This window comes from Ambystoma mexicanum, chromosome 11, assembly GCF_040938575.1.
Source record: "Ambystoma mexicanum isolate Mex_15411 chromosome 11, UKY_AmexF1_1, whole genome shotgun sequence".
Taxonomy (NCBI): domain Eukaryota; kingdom Metazoa; phylum Chordata; class Amphibia; order Caudata; family Ambystomatidae; genus Ambystoma; species Ambystoma mexicanum.
In genome coordinates, this window is record NC_090934.1 from 423,714,357 (window position 1) to 423,730,392 (window position 16,036).

Below are 16,036 nucleotides of genomic sequence, written 5' to 3' on the forward strand. Positions count from 1 at the left end.
CATCACCCCCATCCCCCAGCAGTGCAGGGGCAGCCTCCACCAGGCCCCCACTCATGTCTACCACCACCGCCCCCACCCCCTAGCAGTGCAGGGGCACCCTCCACCAGGCCCCCACTCATGTCCCCTATCACCCCCACCCCCCAGCAGTGCAGGGGCACCCTCCACCAGGCCCCCACTCATGTCTACCATCACCCCCACCCCCCAGCCACCAGGGGCACCCTCCGCCAGGCCCCCACTCATGTCCAACTCATGTCTCCCACCACCCCCACCCCCCAGCCACCAGGGGCACCCTCCACCAGGCCCCCACTCATGTCTACCATCACCCCCACTCCCCAGCAGTGCAGGGGCACCCTCCACCAGGCCCCCACTCATGTCTCCCACCACCCCCACCCCCCAGCCACCAGGGGCACCCTCCACCAGGCCCCCACTCATGTCTCCCACCACCCACAACCCCCAGCAGTGCAGGGACACCCTCCACCAGGCCCCCACACATGTCTCCCACCACCCCCACCCCCCAGCAGTGCAGGGGCACCCTCCACCAGGCCCCCACTCATGTCTCCCACCACCCCCACCCCCCAGCAGTGCAGGGGCACCCTCCACCAGGCCCCCACTCATGTGTCCCACCACCCCCAGCCCCCAGCCACCAGGGGCACCCTCCACCAGGCCCCCACTCATGTCTCCCACCACCCCCATACCCCAGCAGTGCAGGGGCAGCCTCCACCAGACCCCCACTCATGTCTCCCACCACCCCCACCCCCCAGCAGTGCAGGGGCACCCTCCACCAGGCCCCCACTCATGTCTACCACCACCCCCACCCCCCAGCAGTGCAGGGGCAGCCTCCACCAGGCCCCCACTCATGCCTACCATCACCCCCACCCCCCAGCCACCAGGGGCACCCTCCACCAGGCCCCCACTCATGTCTACCATCACCCCCATCCCCCAGCAGTGCAGGGGTACCCTCCACCAGGCCCCACTCATGTCTACCATCACCCCCACCCCCCAGCAGTGCAGGGGCAGCCTCCACCAGGCCCCCACTCATGTCTACCACCACCACCCCCACCCCCCAGCAGTGCAGGGGCACCCTCCACCAGGCCCCCACTCATGTCTACCACCACCCCCACCTCCCGCAGTGCAGCGGCACCCTCCACCAGGCCCCCACTCATGTCCCCTATCACCCCACCCCCCAGCAGTGCAGGGGCAGCCTCCACCAGGCACCCACTCATGTCTACCATCACCCCCACCCCCCAGCCACCAGGGACACCCTCCACCAGGCCCCCACTCATGTCTACCATCACCCCCACCCCCCAGCAGTGCAGGGGCACCCTCCACCAGACCCCCACTCATGTCTACCATCACCCCCACCCCCCAGCAGTGCAGGGGCAGCCTCCACCAGGCCCCCACTCATGTCTCCCACCACCCCCATACCCCAGCAGTGCAGGGGCAGCCTCCACCAGACCCCCACTCATGTCTCCCACCACCCCCACCCCCCAGCAGTGCAGGGGCACCCTCCACCAGGCCCCCACTCATGTCTACCACCACCCCCACCCCCCAGCAGTGCAGGGGCACCCTCCACCAGGCCCCCACTCATGTCCCCTATCACCCCCACCCCCAGCAGTGCAGGGGCAGCCTCCACCAGGCCCCCACTCATGTCTACCATCACCGCCACCCCCCAGCCACCAGGGGCACCCTCCACCAGGCCCCCACTCATGCCTACCATCACCCCCACCCCCCAGCAGTGCAGGGGCAGCCTCCACCAGGCCCCCACTCATGTCTACCACCACCACCCCCACCCGCCAGCAGTGCAGGGGCACCCTCCACCAGGCCCCCACTCATGTCCCCTATCACCCCCACCCCCAGCAGTGCAGGGGCACCCTCCACCAGGCCCCCACTCATGTCTACCATCACCCCCACCCCCCAGCCACCAGGGGCACCCTCCGCCAGGCCCCCACTCATGTCCAACTCATGTCTCCCACCACCCCCACCCCCCAGCCACCAGGGGCACCCTCCACCAGGCCCCCACTCATGTCTACCATCCCCCCCATCCCCCGCAGTGCAGGGACACCCTCCACCAGGCCCCCACTCATGTCAACCACCACCCCCACCCCCCAGCCACCAGAGGCACCCTCCACCAGGCCTCCACTCATGTCTCCCACCACCCGCACCCCCCAGCAGTGCAGGGGCACCCTCCACCAGGCCCCCACTCATGTCTCCCACCACCCCCACCCCCCAGCAGTGCAGGGTCACCCTCCACCAGGTCCCCACTCATGTCTCCCACCACCCCCACCCCCCAGCAGTGCATGTGCACCCTCCACCAGGCCCCCACTCATGTGTTCCACCACCCATAGCCACCAGGGGCACCCACCACCAGGCCCCCACTCATGTCTCCCACCACCCCCACCCCCCAGCAGTGCAGGGGCACCCTCCACCAGGCCCCCACTCATGTGTCCCACCACCCCCAGCCCCCAGCCACCAGAGGCACCCTCCACCAGGCCCCCACTCATGTCTCCCACCACCCCCATCCCCCAGCAGTGCAGGGGCAGCCTCCACCAGGCCCCCACTCATGTCTCCCACCACCCCCACCCCCCCAGCAGTGCAGGGGCACCCTCCACCAGGCCCCCACACATGTCTCCTACCACCCCCACCCTCCAGCCACCAGGGGCACCCTCTACCAGGCCCCCACTCATGTCTCCCACCACCCCCACCCCCCAGCCACCAGGGGCACCCTACACCAGGCCCCCACTCATGTCTACCACCACCCCCACCCCCCAGCAGTGCAGGGGCACCCTCCACCAGGCCCCCACTCATGTCCCCTATCACCCCCACCCCCCAGCAGTGCAGGGGCAGCCTCCACCAGGCCCCCACTCATGTCTACCATCACCCCCACCCCCCAGCCAGCAGGGGCACCCTCCACCAGGCCCCCACTCATGTCTCCCACCACCCCCACCACCCAGCCACCAGGGGCACCCTCCACCAGGCCCCCACTCATGTCTCCCACCACCCCCACCCCCCAGCAGTGCAGGGGCACCCTGCACTAGGCCCCCACTCATGTCTCCCACCACCCCCACCCCCCAGCCACCAGGGGCACCCTCCACCAGGCCCCCACTCATGTCGCCCACCACCCCCACCCCCAGCCACCAGGGGCACCCTCCACCAGGCCCCCACTCATGTCTCCCACCACCCCCACCACCCAGCAGTGCAGGGGCACCCTCCACCAAGCCCCCACACATGTCTACCACCACCACCCCCACCCCCTAGCAGTGCAGGGGCACCCTCCACCAGGCCCCCACTCATGTCCCCTATCACCCCCACCCCCCAGCAGTGCAGGGGCACCCTCCACCAGGCCCCCACTCATGTCTACCATCACCCCCACCCCCCCAGCCACCAGGGGCACCCTCCGCCAGGCCCCCACTCATGTCCAACTCATGTCTCCCACCACCCCCAGCCCCCCAGCCACCAGGGGCACCCTCCACCAGGCCCCCACTCATGTCTACCATCACCCCCACTCCCCCAGCAGTGCAGGGGCACCCTCCACCAGGCCCCCACTCATGTCTCCCACCACCCCCACCCCCCAGGCACCAGGGGCACCCTCCACCAGGCCCCCACTCATGTCTCCCACCACCCACAACCCCCAGCAGTGCAGGGGCACCCTCCACCAGGCCCCCACACATGTCTCCCACCACCCCCAACCCCCAGCAGTGCAGGGGCACCCTCCACCAGGCCCCCACTCATGTCTCCCACCACCCCCACCCCCCAGCAGTGCAGGGGCACCCTCCACCAGGCCCCACTCATGTGTCCCACCACCCCCAGCCCCCAGCCACCAGGGGCACCCTCCACCAGGCCCCCACACATGTCTCCCACCACCCATACCCCCCAGCAGTGCAGGGGCACCCTCCACCAGGCCCCCACTCATGTCTCCCCCCACCCCCACCCCCAGCAGTGCAGGGGCACCCTCCACCAGGCCCCCACCCATGTGTACCACCACCCCCACCCCCCAGCCACCAGGGGCACCCTCCAGCAGGCCCCCACTCATGTCTCCCACCACCCCCACCCCCCAGCAGTGCAGGGGCACCCTCCACCAGGCCCCCACACATGTCTCCCATCACCCCCACCCCCCAGCAGTGCAGGGGCACCCTCCACCAGGCCCCCGCTCATGTCTCCCACCACCCCACCCCCCAGCAGTGCAGAGGCACCCTCCACCAGGCCCCCACTCATGTCTCCCACCACCCCCAACCCCAGCATCCAGGGGCACCCTCCACCAGGCCCCCACTCATGTCCCCTATCACCCCCACCCCCCAGCAGTGCAGGGGCAGCCTCCACCAGGCCCCCACTCATGTGTACCATCACCCCCACTCCCCAGCAACCAGGGGCACCCTCCACCATGCCTCCACACATGTCTACCATCACCCCCACCCCCCAGCAGTGCAGGGGCACCCTCCACCAGGCCCCCACTCATGTCTACCATCACCCCCACCCCCCAGCAGTGCAGGGGAAGCCTCCACCAGCCCCCCACACAAGTCTACCACCACCCCCACCCCCAGCAGTGCGAGGGCACCCTCAACCAGGCCTCACTCATGTCCCCTATCACCCCCACCCCCCAGCAGTGCAGGTGCACCTTCCACCAGGCCCCCACTCATGTCTCCCACCACCCCCACCCCCCAGCCACCAGGGGCACCCTCCACCAGGCCCCCACTCATGTCTACCATCACCCCCATCCCCCCAGCAGTGCAGGGGGCACCCTCCACCAGGCCCCCACTCATGTCTCCCAGCACCCCCACCCCCCAGCCACCAGGGGCACCCTCCACCAGGCCCCCACTCATGTCTACCATCACCCCCATCCCCCGCAGTGCAGGGGCACCCTCCACCAGGCCCCCACTCATGTCTCCCACCACCCCCACCCCCCAGCCACCAGGGGCACCCTCCAGCAGGCCCCCACTCATGTCTCCCACCACCCCCCACCCCCCAGCAGTGCAGGGGCACCCTCCACCAGGCCCCCACACATGTCTCCCACCACCCATACCCCCTAGCAGTGCAGGGGCACCCTCCACCAGGCCCCCACTCATGTCTCCCCCCACCCCCACCCCCCCAGCAGTGCAGGGGCACCCTCCACCAGGCCCCCACCCATGTGTACCACCACCCCCACCCCCCAGCCACCAGGGGCACCCTCCAGCAGGCCCCCACTCATGTCTCCCACCACCCCCACCCCCCAGCAGTGCAGGGGCACCCTCCACCAGGCCCCCACACATGTCTCCCATCACCCCCACCCCCCCAGCAGTGCAGGGGCACCCTCCACCAGGCCCCCACTCATGTCTCCCACCACCCCCACCCCCAGCCACCAGGGGCACCCTCCACCAGGCCCCCACTCATGTCTACCATCACCCCCATCCCCCGCAGTGCAGGGGCACCCTCAACCAGGCCCCCACTCATGTCTCCCACCACCCCCACCCCCCAGCCACCAGGGGCACCCTCCAGCAGGCCCCCACTCATGTCTCCCACCACCCCCACCCCCCAGCAGTGCAGGGGCACCCTCCACCAGGCCCCCACACATGTCTCCCACCACCCACACCCCCCAGCAGTGCAGGGGCACCCTCCACCAGGCCCCCACTCATGTCTCCCCCCACCCCCACCCCCCAGCAGTGCAGGGGCACCCTCCACCAGGCCCCCACCCATGTGTACCACCACCCCCAGCCCCCGGCCGCCAGGGGCACCCTCCACCAGGCCCCCACTCATGTCTCCCACCACCCCCATCCCCCAGCAGTGCAGGGGCAGCCTCCACCAGGCCCCCACTCATGTCTCCTACCACCCCCACCCCCCAGCCACCAGGGGCACCCTCCACCAGGCCCCCACTCATGTCTCCCACAACCCCCACCCCCCAGCCACCAGGGGCACCCTACACCAGGCCCCCACTCATGTCTACCATCACCCCACCCCCCAGCAGTGCAGGGGCAGCCTCCACAAGGCCCCCACTCATGTCCCCTATCACCCCCACCCCCAGCAGTGCAGGGGCAGCCTTCACCAGGCCCCCACTCATGTCTACCATCACCCCCACCTCCCAGCCACCAGGGGCACCCTCCACCAGGCCCCCACTCATGTCTACCATCACCCCCCACCCCCCAGCAGTGCAGGGGCACCCTCCACCAGGCCCCCACTCATGTCTACCATCACCCCCACCCCCCAGCAGAGCAGGGGCAGCCTCCACCAGGCCCCCACTCATGTCTACCACCACCACCCCCACCCCCTAGCAGTGCAGGGGCACCCTCCACCAGGCCCCCACTCATGTCCCCTATCACCCCACCCCCCCAGCAGTGCAGGGGCACCCTCCACCAGGCCCCCACTCATGTCTACCATCACCCCCACGCCCCAGCCACCAGGGGCACCCTCCGCCAGGCCCCCACTCATGTCCAACTCATGTCTCCCACCATCCCCACCCCCCAGCCACCAGGGGCACCCTCCACCAGCCCCCCACTCATGTCTACCATCCCCCCACCCCCCAGCAGTGCAGGGGCACCCTCCACCAGGCCCCCACTCATGTCTCCTACCACCCCCACCCCCCAGCCACCAGGGGCACCCTCCACCAGGCCCCCACTCATGTCTACCATCACCCCCATCCCCCGCAGTGCAGGGGCACCCTCCACCAGGCCCCCACTCATGTCTCCCACCACCCCCACCCCCCAGCCACCAGGGGCACCCTCCACCAGGCCCCCACTCATGTCTACCATCACCCCCACCCCCCAGCAGTGCAGGGGCAACCTCCACCAGGCAACCACTCTTGTCTCCCAAAACCCCCACCCCCCAGCAGTGCAGGGGCACCCTCCACCAGGCCCCCACTCATGTCTCCTACCACCCCCACCCCCCAGCCACCAGGGGCACACTCCACCAGGCCCCCACTCATGTCTACCATCACCCCCATCCCCCGCAGTGCAGGGACACCCTCCACCAGGCCCCCACTCATGTCTCCCACCACCCCCACCCCCCAGCCACCAGGGGCACCCTCCACCAGGCCCCCACTCATGTCTACCATCACCCCCACCCCCCAGCAGTGCAGGGGCAACCTCCACCAGGCAACCACTCTTGTCTCCCAAAACCCCCACCCCCCAGCAGTGCAGGGGCACCCTCCACCAGGCCCCCACTCATGTCTCCCACCACCCCCCACCCCCCAGCAGTGCAGGGGCACCCTCCACCAGGCCCCACTCATGTGTCCCACCACCCCACCCCCCAGCAGTGCAGGGGCACCCTCCACCAGGCCCCCACTCATGTGTCCCACCACCCCCAGCCCCCAGCCACCAGGGGCACCCTCCACCAGGCCCCCACTCATGTCTCCCACCACCCCCATCCCCCAGCAGTGCATGGGCAGCCTCCACCAGGCCCCCACTCATGTCTCCAACCACCCCCACACCCCAGCAGTGCAGGGGCACCCTCCACCAGGCCCCCACTCATGTCTCCTACCACCCCCACCCCCCAGCCACCAGGGGGACCCTCCACCAGGCCCCCACTCATGTCTCCCACCACCCCCACCCCCCAGCCACCAGGGGCACCCTACACCAGGCCCCCACTCATGTCTACCATCACCCCCATCCCCCAGCAGTGCAGGGGCAGCCTCCACCAGGCCCCCACTCATGTCTACCACCACCGCCCCCACCCCCTAGCAGTGCAGGGGCACCCTCCACCAGGCCCCCACTCATGTCCCCTATCACCCCCACCCCCCAGCAGTGCAGGGGCACCCTCCACCAGGCCCCCACTCATGTCTACCATCACCCCCACCCCCCAGCCACCAGGGGCACCCTCCGCCAGGCCCCCACTCATGTCCAACTCATGTCTCCCACCACCCCCACCCCCCAGCCACCAGGGGCACCCTCCACCAGGCCCCCACTCATGTCTACCATCACCCCCACTCCCCAGCAGTGCAGGGGCACCCTCCACCAGGCCCCCACTCATGTCTCCCACCACCCCCACCCCCCAGCCACCAGGGGCACCCTCCACCAGGCCCCCACTCATGTCTCCCACCACCCACAACCCCCAGCAGTGCAGGGACACCCTCCACCAGGCCCCCACACATGTCTCCCACCACCCCCACCCCCCAGCAGTGCAGGGGCACCCTCCACCAGGCCCCCACTCATGTCTCCCACCACCCCCACCCCCCAGCAGTGCAGGGGCACCCTCCACCAGGCCCCGACTCATGTGTCCCACCACCCCCAGCCCCCAGACACCAGGGGCACCCTCCACCAGGCCCCCACTCATGTCTCCCACCACCCCCATACCCCAGCAGTGCAGGGGCAGCCTCCACCAGACCCCCACTCATGTCTCCCACCACCCCCACCACCCAGCAGTGCAGGGGCACCCTCCACCAGGCCCCCACTCATGTCTACCACCACCCCCACCCCCCAGCAGTGCAGGGGCAGCCTCCACCAGGCCCCCCACTCATGCCTACCATCACCCCCACCCCCCAGCCACCAGGGGCACCCTCCACCAGGCCCCCACTCATGTCTACCATCACCCCCATCCCCCAGCAGTGCAGGGGTACCCTCCACCAGGCCCCACTCATGTCTACCATCACCCCCACCCCCCAGCAGTGCAGGGGCAGCCTCCACCAGGCCCCCACTCATGTCTACCACCACCACCCCCACCCCCCAGCAGTGCAGGGGCACCCTCCACCAGGCCCCCACTCATGTCTACCACCACCCCCACCTCCCGCAGTGCAGCGGCACCCTCCACCAGGCCCCCACTCATGTCCCCTATCACCCCACCCCCCAGCAGTGCAGGGGCAGCCTCCACCAGGCACCCACTCATGTCTACCATCACCCCCCACCCCCCAGCCACCAGGGACACCCTCCACCAGGCCCCCACTCATGTCTACCATCACCCCCACCCCCCAGCAGTGCAGGGGCACCCTCCACCAGACCCCCACTCATGTCTACCATCACCCCCACCCCCCAGCAGTGCAGGGGCAGCCTCCACCAGGCCCCCACTCATGTCTCCCACCACCCCCATACCCCAGCAGTGCAGGGGCAGCCTCCACCAGACCCCCACTCATGTCTCCCACCACCCCCACCCCCCAGCAGTGCAGGGGCACCCTCCACCAGGCCCCCACTCATGTCTACCACCACCCCCACCCCCCAGCAGTGCAGGGGCACCCTCCACCAGGCCCCCCACTCATGTCCCCTATCACCCCCACCCCCAGCAGTGCAGGGGCAGCCTCCACCAGGCCCCCACTCATGTCTACCATCACCGCCACCCCCCAGCCACCAGGGGCACCCTCCACCAGGCCCCCACTCATGCCTACCATCACCCCCACCCCCCAGCAGTGCAGGGGCAGCCTCCACCAGGCCCCCACTCATGTCTACCACCACCACCCCCACCCGCCAGCAGTGCAGGGGCACCCTCCACCAGGCCCCCACTCATGTCCCCTATCACCCCCACCCCCAGCAGTGCAGGGGCACCCTCCACCAGGCCCCCACTCATGTCTACCATCACCCCCACCCCCCAGCCACCAGGGGCACCCTCCGCCAGGCCCCCACTCATGTCCAACTCATGTCTCCCACCACCCCCACCCCCCAGCCACCAGGGGCCCCCTCCACCAGGCCCCCACTCATGTCTACCATCCCCCCCATCCCCCGCAGTGCAGGGACACCCTCCACCAGGCCCCCACTCATGTCAACCACCACCCCCACCCCCCAGCCACCAGAGGCACCCTCCACCAGGCCTCCACTCATGTCTCCCACCACCCGCACCCCCCAGCAGTGCAGGGGCACCCTCCACCAGGCCCCCACTCATGTCTCCCACCACCCCCACCCCCCAGCAGTGCAGGGTCACCCTCCACCAGGTCCCCACTCATGTCTCCCACCACCCCCACCCCCCAGCAGTGCATGTGCACCCTCCACCAGGCCCCCACTCATGTGTTCCACCACCCATAGCCACCAGGGGCACCCACCACCAGGCCCCCACTCATGTCTCCCACCACCCCCACCCCCCAGCAGTGCAGGGGCACCCTCCACCAGGCCCCCACTCATGTGTCCCACCACCCCCAGCCCCCAGCCACCAGAGGCACCCTCCACCAGGCCCCCACTCATGTCTCCCACCACCCCCACCCCCCAGCAGTGCATGTGCACCCTCCACCAGGCCCCCACTCATGTGTTCCACCACCCATAGCCACCAGGGGCACCCACCACCAGGCCCCCACTCATGTCTCCCACCACCCCCACCCCCCAGCAGTGCAGGGGCACCCTCCACCAGGCCCCCACTCATGTGTCCCACCACCCCCAGCCCCCAGCCACCAGAGGCACCCTCCACCAGGCCCCCACTCATGTCTCCCACCACCCCCATCCCCCAGCAGTGCAGGGGCAGCCTCCACCAGGCCCCCACTCATGTCTCCCACCACCCCCACCCCCCCAGCAGTGCAGGGGCACCCTCCACCAGGCCCCCACACATGTCTCCTACCACCCCCAGCCACCAGGGGCACCCTCTACCAGGCCCCCACTCATGTCTCCCACCACCCCACCCCCCAGCCACCAGGGGCACCCTACACCAGGCCCCCACTCATGTCTACCATCACCCCCACCCCCCAGCCAGCAGGGGCACCCTCCACCAGGCCCCCACTCATGTCTCCCACCACCCCCACCACCCAGCCACCAGGGGCACCCTCCACCAGGCCCCCACTCATGTCTCCCACCACCCCCACCCCCCAGCAGTGCAGGGGCACCCTGCACTAGGCCCCCACTCATGTCTCCCACCACCCCCACCCCCCAGCCACCAGGGGCACCCTCCACCAGGCCCCCACTCATGTCGCCCACCACCCCCACCCCCAGCCACCAGGGGCACCCTCCACCAGGCCCCCACTCATGTCTCCCACCACCCCCACCACCCAGCAGTGCAGGGGCACCCTCCACCAAGCCCCCACACATGTCTACCACCACCGCCCCCACCCCCTAGCAGTGCAGGGGCACCCTCCACCAGGCCCCCACTCATGTCCCCTATCACCCCCACCCCCCAGCAGTGCAGGGGCACCCTCCACCAGGCCCCCACTCATGTCTACCATCACCCCCACCCCCCAGCCACCAGGGGCACCCTCCGCCAGGCCCCCACTCATGTCCAACTCATGTCTCCCACCACCCCCAGCCCCCCAGCCACCAGGGGCACCCTCCACCAGGCCCCCACTCATGTCTACCATCAACCCCACTCCCCAGCAGTGCAGGGCACCCTCCACCAGGCCCCCACTCATGTCTCCCACCACCCCCACCCCCCAGGCACCAGGGGCACCCTCCACCAGGCCCCCACTCATGTCTCCCACCACCCACAACCCCCAGCAGTGCAGGGGCACCCTCCACCAGGCCCCCACACATGTCTCCCACCACCCCCAACCCCCAGCAGTGCAGGGGCACCCTCCACCAGGCCCCCACTCATGTCTCCCACCACCCCCCACCCCCCAGCAGTGCAGGGGCACCCTCCACCCAGGCCCCCACTCATGTGTCCCACCACCCCCAGCCCCCAGCCACCAGGGGCACCCTCCACCAGGCCCCCACACATGTCTCCCACCACCCATACCCCCCAGCAGTGCAGGGGCACCCTCCACCAGGCCCCCCACTCATGTCTCCCCCACCCCCACCCCCAGCAGTGCAGGGGCACCCTCCACCAGGCCCCCACCCATGTGTACCACCACCCCCACCCCCCAGCCACCAGGGGCACCCTCCAGCAGGCCCCCACTCATGTCTCCCACCACCCCCACCCCCCCAGCAGTGCAGGGGCACCCTCCACCAGGCCCCCACACATGTCTCCCATCACCCCCACCCCCCCAGCAGTGCAGGGGCACCCTCCACCAGGCCCCCGCTCATGTCTCCCACCACCCCACCCCCCAGCAGTGCAGAGGCACCCTCCACCAGGCCCCCACTCATGTCTCCCACCACCCCCAACCCCAGCATCCAGGGGCACCCTCCACCAGGCCCCCACTCATGTCCCCTATCACCCCCACCCCCCAGCAGTGCAGGGGCAGCCTCCACCAGGCCCCCACTCATGTGTACCATCACCCCCCACTCCCCAGCAACCAGGGGCACCCTCCACCATGCCTCCACACATGTCTACCATCACCCCCACCCCCCAGCAGTGCAGGGGCACCCTCCACCAGGCCCCCACTCATGTCTACCATCACCCCCACCCCCCAGCAGTGCAGGGGAAGCCTCCACCAGCCCCCCACACAAGTCTACCACCACCCCCACCCCCCAGCAGTGCAAGGGCACCCTCAACCAGGCCTCACTCATGTCCCCTATCACCCCCACCCCCCAGCAGTGCAGGTGCACCTTCCACCAGGCCCCCACTCATGTCTCCCACCACCCCCACCCCCCAGCCACCAGGGGCACCCTCCACCAGGCCCCCACTCATGTCTACCATCACCCCCATCCCCCCAGCAGTGCAGGGGCACCCTCCACCAGGCCCCCACTCATGTCTCCCAGCACCCCCACCCCCCAGCCACCAGGGGCACCCTCCACCAGGCCCCCACTCATGTCTACCATCACCCCCATCCCCCCGCAGTGCAGGGGCACCCTCCACCAGGCCCCCACTCATGTCTCCCACCACCCCCACCCCCCAGCCACCAGGGGCACCCTCCAGCAGGCCCCCACTCATGTCTCCCACCACCCCCACCCCCCAGCAGTGCAGGGGCACCCTCCACCAGGCCCCCACACATGTCTCCCACCACCCATACCCCCCCAGCAGTGCAGGGGCACCCTCCACCAGGCCCCCACTCATGTCTCCCCCCACCCCCACCCCCCAGCAGTGCAGGGGCACCCTCCACCAGGCCCCCACCCATGTGTACCACCACCCCCACCCCCCAGCCACCAGGGGCACCCTCCAGCAGGCCCCCACTCATGTCTCCCACCACCCCCCACCCCCCAGCAGTGCAGGGGCACCCTCCACCAGGCCCCCACACATGTCTCCCATCACCCCCACCCCCCCAGCAGTGCAGGGGCACCCTCCACCAGGCCCCCACTCATGTCTCCCACCACCCCCACCCCCCAGCCACCAGGGGCACCCTCCACCAGGCCCCCACTCATGTCTACCATCACCCCCATCCCCCGCAGTGCAGGGGCACCCTCAACCAGGCCCCCACTCATGTCTCCCACCACCCCCACCCCCCAGCCACCAGGGGGCACCCTCCAGCAGGCCCCCACTCATGTCTCCCACCACCCCCACCCCCCAGCAGTGCAGGGGCACCCTCCACCAGGCCCCCACACATGTCTCCCACCACCCACACCCCCCAGCAGTGCAGGGGCACCCTCCACCAGGCCCCCACTCATGTCTCCCCCCACCCCCACCCCCCAGCAGTGCAGGGGCACCCTCCACCAGGCCCCCACCCATGTGTACCACCACCCCCAGCCCCCGGCCGCCAGGGGCACCCTCCACCAGGCCCCCACTCATGTCTCCCACCACCCCCATCCCCCAGCAGTGCAGGGGCAGCCTCCACCAGGCCCCCACTCATGTCTCCTACCACCCCCACCCCCCAGCCACCAGGGGCACCCTCCACCAGGCCCCCCACTCATGTCTCCCACAACCCCCACCCCCCAGCCACCAGGGGCACCCTACACCAGGCCCCCACTCATGTCTACCATCACCCCACCCCCCAGCAGTGCAGGGGCAGCCTCCACAAGGCCCCCACTCATGTCCCCTATCACCCCCACCCCCAGCAGTGCAGGGGCAGCCTTCACCAGGCCCCCACTCATGTCTACCATCACCCCCACCTCCCAGCCACCAGGGGCACCCTCCACCAGGCCCCCACGCATGTCTACCATCACCCCCACCCCCCAGCAGTGCAGGGGCACCCTCCACCAGGCCCCCACTCATGTCTACCATCACCCCCACCCCCCAGCAGAGCAGGGGCAGCCTCCACCAGGCCCCCACTCATGTCTACCACCACCACCCCCACCCCCTAGCAGTGCAGGGGCACCCTCCACCAGGCCCCCACTCATGTCCCCTATCACCCCACCCCCCAGCAGTGCAGGGGCACCCTCCACCAGGCCCCCACTCATGTCTACCATCACCCCCACGCCCCAGCCACCAGGGGCACCCTCCGCCAGGCCCCCACTCATGTCCAACTCATGTCTCCCACCATCCCCACCCCCCAGCCACCAGGGGCACCCTCCACCAGCCCCCCACTCATGTCTACCATCCCCCCACCCCCCAGCAGTGCAGGGGCACCCTCCACCAGGCCCCCACTCATGTCTCCTACCACCCCCACCCCCAGCCACCAGGGGCACCCTCCACCAGGCCCCAACTCATGTCTACCATCACCCCCATCCCCCGCAGTGCAGGGGCACCCTCCACCAGGCCCCCACTCATGTCTCCCACCACCCCCACCCCCCAGCCACCAGGGGCACCCTCCACCAGGCCCCCACTCATGTCTACCATCACCCCCACCCCCCAGCAGTGCAGGGGCAACCTCCACCAGGCAACCACTCTTGTCTCCCAAAACCCCCACCCCCCAGCAGTGCAGGGGCACCCTCCACCAGGCCCCCACTCATGTCTCCCACCACCCCCACCCCCCAGCAGTGCAGGGGCACCCTCCACCAGGCCCCACTCATGTGTCCCACCACCCCCACCCCCCAGCAGTGCAGGGGCACCCTCCACCAGGCCCCCACTCATGTCTCCCACCACCCCCATCCCCCAGCAGTGCATGGGCAGCCTCCACCAGGCCCCCACTCATGTCTCCCACCACCCCCACCCCCCAGCAGTGCAGGGGCACCCTCCACCAGGCCCCAACTCATGTCTCCTACCACCCCCACCCCCCAGCCACCAGGGGGACCCTCCACCAGGCCCCCACTCATGTCTCCCACCACCCCCACCCCCCAGCCACCAGGGGCACCCTACACCAGGCCCCCACTCATGTCTACCATCACCCCCATCCCTCAGCAGTGCAGGGGCAGCCTCCACCAGGCCCCCACTCATGTCTACCACCACCGCCCCCCACCCCCTAGGCAGTGCAGGGGCACCCTCCACCAGGCCCCCACTCATGTCCCCTATCACCCCCACCCCCCAGCAGTGCAGGGGCACCCTCCACCAGGCCCCCACTCATGCCTACCATCACCCCCACCCCCCAGCCACCAGGGGCACCCTCCGCCAGGCCCCCACTCATGTCCAACTCATGTCTCCCACCACCCCCACCCCCCAGCCACCAGGGGCACCCTCCACCAGGCCCCCACTCATGTCTACCATCACCCCCACTCCCCAGCAGTGCAGGGGCACCCTCCACCAGGCCCCCACTCATGTCTCCCACCACCCCACCACCCAGCCACCAGGGGCACCCTCCACCAGGCCCCCACTCATGTCTCCCACCACCCACAACCGCCAGCAGTGCAGGGGCACCCTCCACCAGGCCCCCACACATGTCTCCCACCACCCCCACCCCCCAGCAGTGCAGGGGCACCCTCCACCAGGCCCCCACTCATGTCTCCCACCACCCCCACCACCCAGCAGTGCTGGGGCACCCTCCACCAGGCCCCCACTCATGTGTCCCACCACCCCCAGCCCCCAGCCACCAGGGGCACCCTCCACCAGGCCCCCACGCATGTCTCCCACCACCCCCATACCCCAGCAGTGCAGGGGCAGCCTCCACCAGACCCCCACTCATGTCTCCCACCACTCCCACCCCCCAGCAGTGCAGGGGCACCCTCCACCAGGCCCCCACTCATGTCTACCACCACCCCCGCCCCCCAGCAGTGCAGGGGCAGCCTCCACCAGGCCCCCACTCATGCCTACCATCACCCCCACCCCCCAGCCACCAGGGGCACCCTCCACCAGGCCCCCACTCATGTCTACCATCACCCCCATCCCCCAGCAGTGCAGGGGCACCCTCCACCAGGCCCCACTCATGTCTACCATCACCCCCACCCCCCAGCAGTGCAGGGGCAGCCTCCACCAGGCCCCCACTCATGTCTACCACCACCACCCCCACCCCCCAGCAGTGCAGGGGCACCCTCCACCAGGCCCCCACTCATGTCTACCACCACCCTCACCTCCCGCAGTGCAGGGGCACCCTCCACCAGGCCCCCACTCATGT